Genomic DNA, 12,777 nt, shown 5'->3' on the forward strand with positions numbered 1-12,777 from the left:
CGGCTGCCGGTGGGAGGTGCGGGATAGGTGAGGGGCGGCGATGGCAGGGCGGCGGCCGATGGCGAGGGAGCGAGGCGGCGACAACGTTGTGCGCGGGCGCGGGCGGCGGCGTGTGGGCCCGCGGGGGCCGGATCTGGGGCCGACGGTCCTCGGCAGTGCGCGGGATGGCAACGATGACGTGGCGGCACGGGAGTGGCTGAGGCGGCAGGGCGGACGCGTCCCGCCCGATCCGGACATGTCTGGCGGCGGCGGTGGATGCAGATCTAGGGTTTGGACCAGGATTTGGAGGAGGGTTGCGCATATTTATAGCTAGGAGGAGGTAGGAGTGTCCAAATGGAGTGTAGTTTTCGCCCACACGATCGTGATCCGACGACGGAGGACGTGGGTGTGGCTTGGATGGGTTATTTGGCCGTTTTGGAGGGGTGTTGGGCTGCAACCCACAAGATGCTTTTTCGGTTACCCGGGTAACCGTTGGAGTATCAAACGGACTCCAAATGGCACGGAATTTGACAGGCGGTCTACCGGTGGTGTACCAAGGCCACTTGGCAAATTTCTGTCCATTCCGAGAATGTTTAACACCCGCTCATGAAAAGAGACAAAAGGGGTATGACGGATCACGTAGGAGTGTCGGATTGCGAAACGGACAACGGGGAAAATGCTCGGATGCATGAGACAACCACGTATGCAAATGAGATGCACATGATGGCATGATATGAAATGCATGACATGAACAAAATGAAAAATGAAGACAAAACCCAACCACGATGGAAATCTGATAACTTAAAGCCGAAAATGGCAGAGTCGGAGTTACAAATATGCCAAGTTATATCCGGGGTGTTACAACACTCCACCACTACGAAAGGATATCGTCCCAAGATCGAGGACTGAAAGAACTCCGAATATTCAGAACGGAGGTGGTCCTTGCCTGCCCAGGTGGCTTCTCGGTCGAAATGATGTGACCACTTCACTTTCAAGAATTTGATAGACTTGTTGCGAGTCTTGCTCACGGATTCTTCAAGAATAGCAACGGGATGCTTATGATAAGAAAGGTCTTCTTGGAGATCAATCTCTTCAAAGTTGATGGTGTGCTCAGGATTTTTGAAGCACTTGCGAAGCTGTGACACGTGAAACACGTCATGCACATTTGCAAAAGTTGGACGGAAGCTCAAGTTGATAGGCGAGATCGCCTCTTTTGCCAATTATCTTCAAAGGACCCATGTATCTAGGGGCAAGCTTCCCTTTGATACCGAAGTGACGAGTGCCTTTCATTGGAGAGATGCGCATGTAGACATGGTCTCCAATCTCGAAAGCGAAGTCACGGTGCTTGCTATCATAGTAACTCTTCTGGCGCGATTGCGCGGCTTTGAGATTTTCATGGATGACTTTGCACATTTCTTCAGCTTCTGTGATTAAGTCATTGCCAAGAAGTTGACGTTCACCAGTCTCTGACCAATTAAGAGGAGTACGACACTTTCTGCCATAGAGAATCTCGAATGGGGCCTTGCCCGAACTCGCTTGGAAACTGTTGTTGTAGGAGAACTCGGCATATGGAAGACAATCTTCCCACTTCATATAGAAGGAAATGACACAAGCCCTGAGCATATCTTCAAGGATTTGATTGACTCACTCGACTTGGCCACTAGTTTGAGGATGGAAGGCTGTGCTGAAGCGAATGTTAGTGCCCATGGTCTTCTGGAAGGAGTCCCAGAACTTAGAAGTGAAGATGCTTCCACGATCTGAAGATATCAATTGCGGAATGCCATGCAAAGAGACAATCCTGGAGGTGTATAGCTCTGCCAACTGAGCTACTGTGATAGATTCTTTGATAGGAAGGAAATGAGCCACTTTAGTAAGCTTGTCGATGACAACGAAGATAGTATCATTTCCACAGTTGGACTTGGGAAATCCAGTCACGAAGTCCATCTCAATATGGTCAAACTTCCATTCTGGAATGGCAAGAGGTTGGAGGAGACTAGCTGGTCGTTGGTGATCTCCTTTCACTCTCCTGCAGACATCACATTCATTCATGAACTGAGAAATTTCTCGCTTCATTCGAGTCCACCAGTACGACTGCTTGAGGTCATGGTACATCTTCCTACTTCCAGGATGAATGGATAGAAGGGAATTATGCGCCTCGTTCATAATGACTTTCCGTAGATGACCTTTAGGAACCACAATTCGTTCCTCGAAGAAAAGAGTGTCTTTGTCATCAATGCGATAGCACTTGTATTTGGGTTGGCTCTTGGCAATCCCATTTTTCACCTTCTTCACCATGGCATCAAGAAGTTGTGCCTCACGAATTCGATCTTCCAAAGTAGGAGAGACTTGGAGGTTGGCAAGAAAGCCTTGATGAACAACTTGGAGATTCAATTTGCGGAAAGCTTCGCAAAGGTCCGGTTGGAAGGGCTTGAGAATTAAGCTAGTGCAGTAAGCCTTCCTGCTCAAAGCATCTGCAATGATATTGGCCTTGCCTAGAGTATATTCAATACTCGGATTGTATTCTTGAATCATTTCGACCCAACGAGTCTACCTGAGGTTGACGTTGGGCTGAGTGAAGATGTACTTGAGGCTCTTATGATCTGTGAAGATGTCCACTTTCCTTCCCAACAAGAGATATCTCCACGTTAATAATGCATGGACAACTGCCGCCAACTCAAGATCATGAGTGGGGTAGTTCCTTTCGTTGGGCTGCAACTGATGAGAGGTATAGGCCACAACTTTCTTCTCTTGCATTAACACAGCACCGAGACCTTGCAGGGAGGCATCACAGAAAACTTTGAATGGTTTAGATTCATCGGGAGGAGTCAAGACAGGAGCTGTGACCAGCTTCTCTTTGAGGGTGTTGAAAGCAATGTCTCATTTAGGCGTCCAGACATACTTGACATGCTTCTGGAGGAGGTTGGAAAGAGGCTATGCAATCTTAGAAAATTCTCAACAAATCTTCGACAATAGCTTGCAAGCCCAAGAAAACTGCGGAGCTGCTTGACATTTTGAGGCGGTTCCCAATTCACAATTGCATACACCTTCTCAGGACTAATAGCGATGCCCTTGGTGGAGATGATATAGCCAAGGTAAATAACCTCATCAAGCCAGAACTCACACTTGGAAAACTTTGCATAGAATTGACGCTCTCTGAGTTTGTCGAGTACCAATCTCAAATGCTTGGCATGATCCTCCTTATTCTTGGAAAAGACCAAGATGTCATCGAGATACACCAAGACGAAATCATTTGTGTAAGGGGTGAAGCTGAAGTTCATCATGCGAGAGAATGTTGGAGGAGCATTGACAAGGCCGAAAGACATGCCAGTATATTCATAAGAACCATAGCTTGTTATGAATGCTGTCTTGGGAATATATTTTTCGCGAATGCGGATCTGATGATAACCCATACGGAGGTCAAGCTTGGAGAATACTTGAGCACCCTTAAGTTGCTCGAATAGCTCATTGATGTTGGGAAGTGGATACTTGTTCTTTATTGTCTTCTTGTTTAATGGACGGTAGTCGATGCAGAGTCGTTCCGTTCCATCCTTCTTCTTGGCGAAAAGAAAAGCACAACCCCATGGAGATGAACTCGGTCTGATCAGACCCATGCGCTCTTGTTCATCGAGTTGTTTCTTCAACTCCTTCAACTCTTCTGGTCCAAACTTGTAAGGGCGCTTGCAAACAGGTTCCGTGCCAGGCTCAAGATCGGTAACGATTTCAACTGGCCGGTGAGGAGGCATTCCTGGAAGCTCTTTTGGAAAGATGTCTTGATATTCACAAACAACTAGAATCTGAGAGATGGCATTCAACTCGCCCTTCTCATTGGGAGAAAACAGCCGAATGGTATGATCCCAAGCGGCATAGATGATCACATCCTCAGAAGAGTGTGTCAATTGAATCTGCCTGGCAGCACAATCAAGCTGAGCCTTGTGCTTAGAAAGCCAGTCCATGCCGAGAATTAGATCAATATCCGAGTCACCGAGAACAATAGGAGAAGACAGAAATTTATGGTCACCCATCTCGATAGACACATCCGGGACGCAATTATTGGATGTCATTTGCTTACCCGGGGACACAATCTTCAACGCGAAAGGAATATTTTCGATCACAAACTCATGCTTGGCAACAAAAGGTCTTGAAATGAAAGAAATTGATGCACCAGCATCAAACAATACATTTGCAGGGAAAGAGTTAACTAGAAGGTTACCCATGATCACTTCTCAAGAATCCTCCGCCTGAGCTGCGTTCATCATGTTGACCTTAGCATGCCTGGGATTATGCTTGACCACTACATTGCTGGTAGATCTCACAGGAGGAGGAGGCGGAAGGCGCCTTTGGTTGAAGCATTTGTTTGCATAGTGCCCTTTCTACTGACACATGTTGCAAGTGACCTCTGAGAGCGGACGGTGATAAGGAGCACTTGAACTTGGAGTATGAGACTGAGCTTTGTTCTCATAGCCTGGGTTGGGTGGGCGGGAAGATCCATTGCCACCTTTACTCTTCTGCTGATAATGCTGACGAAAGGGGGGAGGAAGCAACCAGAACTTCTGTTGCTTAGCTACCACTTGAGTTGCAGAAGAAGATTGAGTTGCATCCCTGACTCTCTTCTTAGATGCATCACACTTGAGCTGCGCAGCTTCTTGCTTTAGTGCCATGTTGAAGAATTCATCATACTTAGTTGGCTCAAGAAGCACGAGATCTAATTGCAGATCTTCTCTGAGGCCACCTCTGAATTGATAAATCATACTCTTTTCATCAGGGACGTCTTGTCTAGCAAAGCGAGTGAGTTTCTAAAACTAGATATTGTATTTATACACAGACAAGCTGCCTTGCTTGAGATTGCGGAACTCCTCACGCTTACTCTCAGCAACACTTTGTGGAATGTGATGAGCTTCGAAGTCTCGGCGGAAATCATCCCAGGTAATCACACGACCTCCTCTGGAATCTCTGTATTGTTGATACCACTCAGCAGCTTGATCCTTGAGGTGAAACAAAGCAAACTTGACAAAGTCCTCAGGCCTGACATTGCTACACTCAAACTGTTTGCAGATATCCACGAGCCAGTCGTCGGCGTCTATGGCCTCGACACAGTTTGTTGGATTTCGGGTTCCGGCAGACCCTTGAGGTTCGAACACTTGGGTGCGCGCGGAGATTTCGCCTCCTACCTACCTGCACCCCTCCGCCATGCTAGGATCTAAACTAAGGAAAGAACAACACAAGAGACACAGGGTTTATACTGGTTCGGGCCACCGTTGTGGTGTAATACCCTACTCCAGTGTGTGGTGTGTGGATTGCCCCTTGGGCTGATGATGATGAACAATACAAGGAAGAACAGCCTCGCGAGGGTCTGTTCTTGGCTGAGGCGATGAAATGCTGGGAGGAGTTCAGCCACCTTTCTCTCTCTCTCTCTCTGCTCTCACCGACCCATTTGTTGTGTGGGTGGCTGGGCCTATTTATAGAGGCCCTGGTCCTCTCCCCAAATATTGAGCGGGGAGGGAGCCAACAATGGCGGGCTAATTTGAAGGGGGACAGCAAGTATCAACTATCCTGACAAAAGTAGTCTTCGCCTGCGCAAAGCTCTGGTGATGACGCCGTCTTGGGCTCCACGGTGACCTCCGTCTCGTAGTCCTCCTGGTCTTGGTCTCGTTGCACCGAAACGGCAACCTTTGCATGATGCCTCGGTACTCCGCGGCTGCGCTTGCCCCCTTTGCACCAAAGAGGAAAGGAGGACGCTGCGCGGGCTGGCACCCGCCTGGTGTCCTGAGTTGTCACGGCTTGCGTCATGGGCACCTCGTGAGGTACCCCACCTTGATCTCTCCGCCTCCTCGTGAGCCAGCCTGACGAGGCCGTGGCTAAGGAGGCTTCGCGTCATCCACCCCGCGAGGCTTGGCCCCTCGCGAGGGTCTTGGGTTTGTGTTGGTGAAGATGGGCCGTGCTGGGCCCCCTTTTGAGCCACGCCGTAGGCCGCAGGCAGGCAAGTCTGGGGACCCCCGTTCCCAGAATGCCGACAGTAGCCCCCGGGCCCAAGGCGCACCCGGACATGGCCGTGTAGGGAGGCGGAAGGGCAAGGGCGAAGCGCCGCGGGCCCTAACAGCCTGCGGCCTTGGGCACCGCATGGCGGTTGATTGGACGTGGGTGGCACTGTTCCCCCACGCCCTCCTTATCTTGTGCCGTGCTAGGCGGACCCGTAGTCGTACACAGCCGTTCCCCTTTTATCGCTCGAGCACCCTCTGTCCTTCCTCCGCTCAAACTCCGGTTTCTATTTTCAACTCAATCTCGAGACTCCCTCCCCCCGCTTCCCATCGCCATGGCTCCGACGAAGAAGGGGAGAGGGAAGAAACCCGTGTCTCCGCCTTGCCCGCCGCTGTCGGCGGCCCCTGCCGAGGGCGGTCAGCTTGGCTCTGGCCACCATCTTCAATGAATGCGGGAGGACGGCGGCCTGGCCCGTGTCCCACTTCTCCATCGACAGGACAGCCACCGAGGTCCCGTATCTTGCCGACGCCCTGTGGGCGGGTCTGGTTCCCCCCTTTTCTGATTTCTTCAACGCCGTGCTTTCCCACTATCAGATCCACATGATGCATCTGGGTCCTGAATCCATCACCCTCCTTTCAGTCTTCGCCTTTGTTTGTGAAGCTATGGTGGGCATCCCTCCTTCGGTTGCCCTGCTGCGCCACTTCTTCTCGTTGCATCTTGTCGACCCTTCCCAATGCTGGGCTTGTGTGAGCTTCGTTGCTGCGCCTGAGACGGCGGCCTCTCGGATTGACTTCAAGCTTCCTCTGCCCGCGGTCGGGTTCCGGGAGCGGTGGCTATATGTGGACGCAGGGGTGCCCAGCCCCCTGCTATTGGAGCCGACCTCGCCTGCCGTCCCCAATTCGGGCTGGGGCCAGGAGACGCTTGAGAGCCCCCGGCTCATCTTCGTCTGGCGCCGCTTCGCGCTCTTGAGGTCGCTTGGCGTGACAACGCCCAAGGTGGTGAAGGAGTTCCTGCTATGCCGCGTTGCTCCTCTTCAACGCCACTCTCGCCGGATGTAGGCCTTCCGTGGCTGCGAGGATCGTATGAGGCTCCAGGAAGAGGACCTGACTCCTGAGATGCTGAGGACGACGATCTTGACCCTGGCTGGGGACCCCAACCCCGACAGTGTCCGGCAGGGAGGGCCCTTGCTGTACCTCTGCCAGAGCAGAGGTGACTTTGTGAAGCAGATGCCTGTCTTTGATGAGTGCGGGCCACGCCCCGCCAGCCTTCAGGGGCCTCGCGAGAACCCAGTGGTGGTGACGGCCCTACCAGTCGGCCAAGGCGACTCAACCTCGAGTGGCGGAGCAGGGTGGCACGAGGCGCCAGAGGCCGAGGGGGCTCCCGGCGCGGTGACAGCGTCGGGCGAGGCTCATGAGGAAGCAGCTCTTGGGGCCCGTGCCGCTGAGGTTGAGGGTGGCGAGCAGCTTCCCTCAGTGCCTGCGACTGGGGCCCCCGAGGCTCCAGCTGCGTCTCCTGGGGAGGCGATTGGCAGCGCACACCAGGCAGGCGCCCCTGCCGGATCGCCTTGCCGCTCGTCTTCATCGAAGGTTGATCCATGCGCCCAACTCTTGGGCCGCTTCCGCATGAACTTCGAGGCTCTCCGGAAGAGAAGGGAGGCCCTGGGCGACGATTACCCTTGTCGCCTGCTGAAGCGTAGGAAGTACTTCGCCACTGATGAGTAAGCCTTTTCCTTTCCCGGCTCCCGATCCTTCTGTTACTTGTACTGACCCTTGCTCCACAGGCCCCTTCCAGTCGAGCTTGCGGAGACGGCTGAGGAGCCGTCCCCCTTGGCTTCGGCCCCTCCACCATCCTCGAGCGCTCCGAGCAGCGGAGCCCTTGTGGTGAGGGCGATCAAAGAGGCGAACCATCCCAAGGCTGTCACATCCCTGGTCCTGTCATGCACTAGGCTAGACCTCAGGTGTGCATCATGTTTAAATTCAAATGAAATTTGAATTGGGGAATTTTCAAAGCCTCAGAATCCTTTTAAAAATGATCAAGATAAAATCGCTTCAAATAAGTCCAAGAAAATGTTCCTGTTATCCTCTGGAAATATTGGCAAGAGGTAAAATCCAAACCAATATTTTTGGTGTCTCAGAAACATTTAATTTGGGCATTTGAATTAAATCAATAATTATTTGAATTGGATTTATATCTACTATTAAATAAATATAGGTCCAATAATTCTGAAATATTTGGTGGAGCTTTGTTTTAATTCTTTTAGCTCCTAAAAATATTGTCAGAAGCAAAATAAATTGAATTGGTTTCAAAACCAAATTCAAAACAAACCTGCAAAATAGAAAACTGAAATAATTAGAAAAAGACAGAGGGAGAAGGGAATTACCTGGCCCAGCTGGCCAGCCCATCTGGCCGGCCCAGCCCACCTCCTCCTCCCCCCTTGTCCTCTTCCTCCTCTGCCAGGAGGACGGACACCGCATGCACGCGCGCACGCCGAGGCCTCCACCTCCTGCTTCGCCGTGGCAGCCTCCCCGACTCCCTCGCGATGCCACGGAGACGCCTCGACCCGCTCGACCGCCTCTCTCTTCCCCTGGACCCCGTTCCCTCCTCTGCTTCCCTCCCGCGCACACCACCGAGCGGAGCTCGCCGTCATCGTTGCCGTACCCATGGCCACCGGCCACCCCTAGCCTCGCCGATGCCCCAGGAAGCTCCGCGGGTCCTCCCTCTTCCTCCTCAACGAGCCACGAGGCCCCGGACGTGCCGCATCGCCGCCATCGACGTCGTCTTCTACCTCGGACCCGCCGGCCATCTTCGTCAAATTCGTCGGCTCCGGTGCCTCCCCGAGCTCCCCGAGGCCACCGTCGCAACCCCTGTGAGCTCCACTCCGTTTCCCCTCCTCCATTTTGTTCGTTCCTGTGCCGTAGCACCCCGGCCACATTCCCGAGCGCCGCCGTCTGCCATGGACGCCGGGCATGGCACTGACGTGCTGCTGCGGCCAGTCCGACGAGCCTAGCGTGCTCCTAGCTGCCCCAGGAGTCCGCATAGCCCCTCAGACAGCCCCCTAGCGCCCCGTAACCTCGCTCCGCCCAAACCCGAGCTCCGGCAGCCGCCGCGGCCCCCACTCCGGCGAGCTCCGGCCACCCCGCGCCTCCCGCATGCCTCCTTTGGATGCGCGCAAGCAAGGGCAACCCTCTGGTGCCCTTGGCTTGGCCCAAAACCCCTCGCAGCGCCACTCCGGCGAGCTCCCGCCGCAGTTTTGGTCGTCGCCGGCCGAACTCCGGCGACTGCCGACGTGGCACGCCTAATTAACACTAATGACGCCTAAACACCCCCCCCCCACAGCCACTGACAGTGGGCCCCGTAGTGGGTCAAAGCCCGGGTCAACGCGGGATTAGCCCCTGTGTCACTGACGTGTGGACCCTTTACGTCAGGTTTGACCCGAGCCGGCCCCTGTTGACTTGCTGACGTCATGCCAACGTCATGCTGACGCAGTAATGCTTTCTGGATTTAATTTAATTCTGTAATTCCAGAAAAATGCCTAAAACTTCCAAAATTCATAGAAAATTAACCGTAACTCCAAATTAAATAATTTATATATAAAAAATTATCAGAAAAATTCAAGGAATCCATCCGTACCATTTTCATGCATGTTAGAACAACTTATCACTACTGTTTAGAGCAAATGAAGTGAATGACATTTAAATAACCACATATGGAGTTTGAATTTGAATCTTGGATTCAAACCAACTTCATTTAATCTGGTTTTAGGTGCATTAGCCCAAAACACAGTCATATTGCCATGTCATAGCATGCATCATATTGTGCATTGCATTGATCGTGTCTTTTCTGTATTTGCCGGTAAATGTCCCCTCTCGATAGACGTGATACCGATCATGTGATCGATGACACCGATGAAGAGCTATGTTATCTTCAGAAGTGCCAGGCAAGCAAAACCCCCTTGTTCATTCCGATAAAATCCCACTCTCTCGCTCTTGCTCTCTTTTACTGCATTAGGACAACAACGACATATTTGTTACTTGCTGCGGTAGCTGAACCCCTTTATCCTTTGCATGACCTGTCATTGCCACAGTAAATAGATGAAACCCACTAGCATGAGTAGGAGTTGTTTGAGCCCTGTTGTGCCTACTCATTCATGTTTGTTTGTCATGCCTGCTACTGCTTAGAGTTGAGTCAGGTCTGATTCATCGGGGATGAATCAGAGGTGTGTGAACATGTCCTACCATGTGTGAGCTAAGTGTGTGAACACGATTTGGTAAAAGGTGTCGGTGAGAGGCCATGTAGGAGTACATGGTGGGTTGTCTCATTGAAGCCGTCCTTAGGAACTGAGTTCTGTGTTTGTGATCCATGACTCAGCTACTACCATACATTGGGCCCTGAAATATGACCCCGCTCGACTTCTTATTCACCCTTGTCCTCTGTCCAGGAGTTGCAAGTAGTTTCTGGTGTTTGTAGTATGCTGGAGGCCGTGGACAGCGCTGACCGTAGGGGTGGGCTGTGATGCGGTAGGCACGTGGCATGGTGTACCGAATACCCGTTAGGTATCTCGGGAACCCTGTTCACATCGTTCGGGGCCGTATGGGAAACCTCGGCCGGACTCCCTGCGGATGGAACCTGAATAGGCGATAAACCTGGACTAGAGGCTTAAGTGTTTAGGTAGGTCGTGGTCTACACCCACGTCGGCTTTCGCTTGAAGTCTGCCGAGCACATGTCGTGTGCAGACGCTAAGTGGTGGAAACATGTATGAAGAAGTACACCCCTGCAGGGTTAACATCATCTATTCGAATAGCCGTGTCCGCGGAAAAGGACTTCTGGGTTGCTTATATCAGTTCATAGACAAGTGAAAGTGGATACCCTAAAATACGCAAGATAAGCGTGAGTGCCATGGATGGCGTTCTCGTAGGGAGACGGTAGCGGATCCATAGTGGTGTATTGATATGGTGAATATGTGGACTCGTGTGCGCCACCTCAAAAGAGTCGCTTGCAGTCGTAGTTTAGGATAGCCACCGAGTCAAAGCTGGCTTGCTGCAGTTAAACCCCACCATCCCCTTGTTGAAAATGATGCATATGTAGTTAGCTCGGATGTAAGTCTTGCTGGGTACATTTGTACTCACGTTTGCCTATTTTATGTTTTGCAGAGAGACTTCAGTCTCACTAGTAGTTCCGCTTGGACTTCGACGTTTAGCTTGATACCTCAGCTACGATCTTGTGCCCTCGGCAGGATCTGATAGATAGTCAGGCTTCTCAGCCTTTTTCATTTATAGGTGTCTGTACTCAGACATGATAGCTTCCGCTTGTGCTTTGACTTGTATGCTCTGATTGTTGGGTCATGAGACCCATGTTTGTAATATCTTGCTCCTCGGAGCCTATTGATTAAAATACTTGATTTGTAGAGTCATGTTGTGATGCCATGTTGTATTTGCACATATCGAGCATATTGTGTGTATGTTATTGAAATGCTTGGTATGTGTGGGATCTGACCATCTAGTTGTTTATCTTTAGTAGCCTCTCTTACCGGGAAATGTCTCCTAGTGTTTCCACTGAGCCATGGTAGCTTGCTACTGCTCCGAAACACTTAGGCTGGCCGGCATGTGTCCTTCTTCGTTCCTGTGTCTGTCCCTTCGGGGAAATGTCACGCGATGAATACCAGAGTCCTGCTAGCCCAGTGCTACAGCCTGGATTCACTCGCTGATGACCGACACGTTCGATGCTGGGTCATGGATGCCTGTCCCTGTAAGTCTGTGCCACTTTGGGTTTACGACTAGTCATGTCAGCCCGGGCTCCTTATCATATGGATGCTAGCGACACTATCATATACGTGAGCCAAAAGGCGCAAACGGTCCCGGGCAAAGGTAAGGCGACACCCGTGGGGATACCGTGCGTGAGGCCGCAAAGTGATATGAGGTGCTACAGGCTAGATCGATGTGACATCGAGTCGGGGTCCTGACAGCGTTGGTATCAAAGCTTGACTGCCTGTAGGATTACTAAGCCAAACTGGTCGAAGTTGAGTCTAGAAATTCTTTAGTTATATAAGGGAATTGATTGTGGGATGGAACGTAAGGCTCTTTTTACTCCTTATACCTCATGGCCCTCTGATCTGAGTCATCATCTTCTCTTATACGGGGATTAAGAACTAGGCTATCTCTTCTTTCTATTAGGATCACGTGTTACTATCAGTGGACTTATAAGATTGTTGGAATTAAGCCTCGTTTCAGCTCCTATTACTTCCGTATGTTAATCGTTGATCTTGAAACCTTGATATTGTGCTTCTGAGTGGTTATGCCACCATTTATGTGAATGTCTCAAATTTTTTCTGAGCATTTACAGCCGTTATGCTGTCCGAGTCATTCCAGGTTTCTAAATAGTCTGATGCATTTGCAAATCCTTTCCCTCTGGTTTCGGTGTTCCTTTATGCCAGCTCAATCACACAAATCAGTGAGTTGAGGTACTCCGTTACCTTGACATATATGTTGGAATAATTATCATGACCCTAGGTGTTTTAGGGAGTCACCTAGTAATCTAGCAACGTTTTGTGTTCCCAGTGTGAAGATTCTGGCCTTTATTATCGAAAGCATCCTGTGATGCCATTTAGTTAGTAGGCATTCTATTCCTGGGTTCTTGAACCCGAGATTCACCCTACTTGCTTCATGTGGATAGTTTTGCTCGTTCCTTTAGGTTATTAGTAACCTTTGCATTAGTCCTTGATGTTCGTGGTATTCCTTTCTTCCAAATACTATGAACCGCTTATGGCAGATGTTCCTCGCTGATCGAAAGATCACAATCAGAGTGCTCTCGATGGGTTCTCGATTC

This window comes from Triticum dicoccoides, chromosome 4A, assembly GCF_002162155.2.
Source record: "Triticum dicoccoides isolate Atlit2015 ecotype Zavitan chromosome 4A, WEW_v2.0, whole genome shotgun sequence".
NCBI lineage: Eukaryota > Viridiplantae > Streptophyta > Magnoliopsida > Poales > Poaceae > Triticum > Triticum dicoccoides.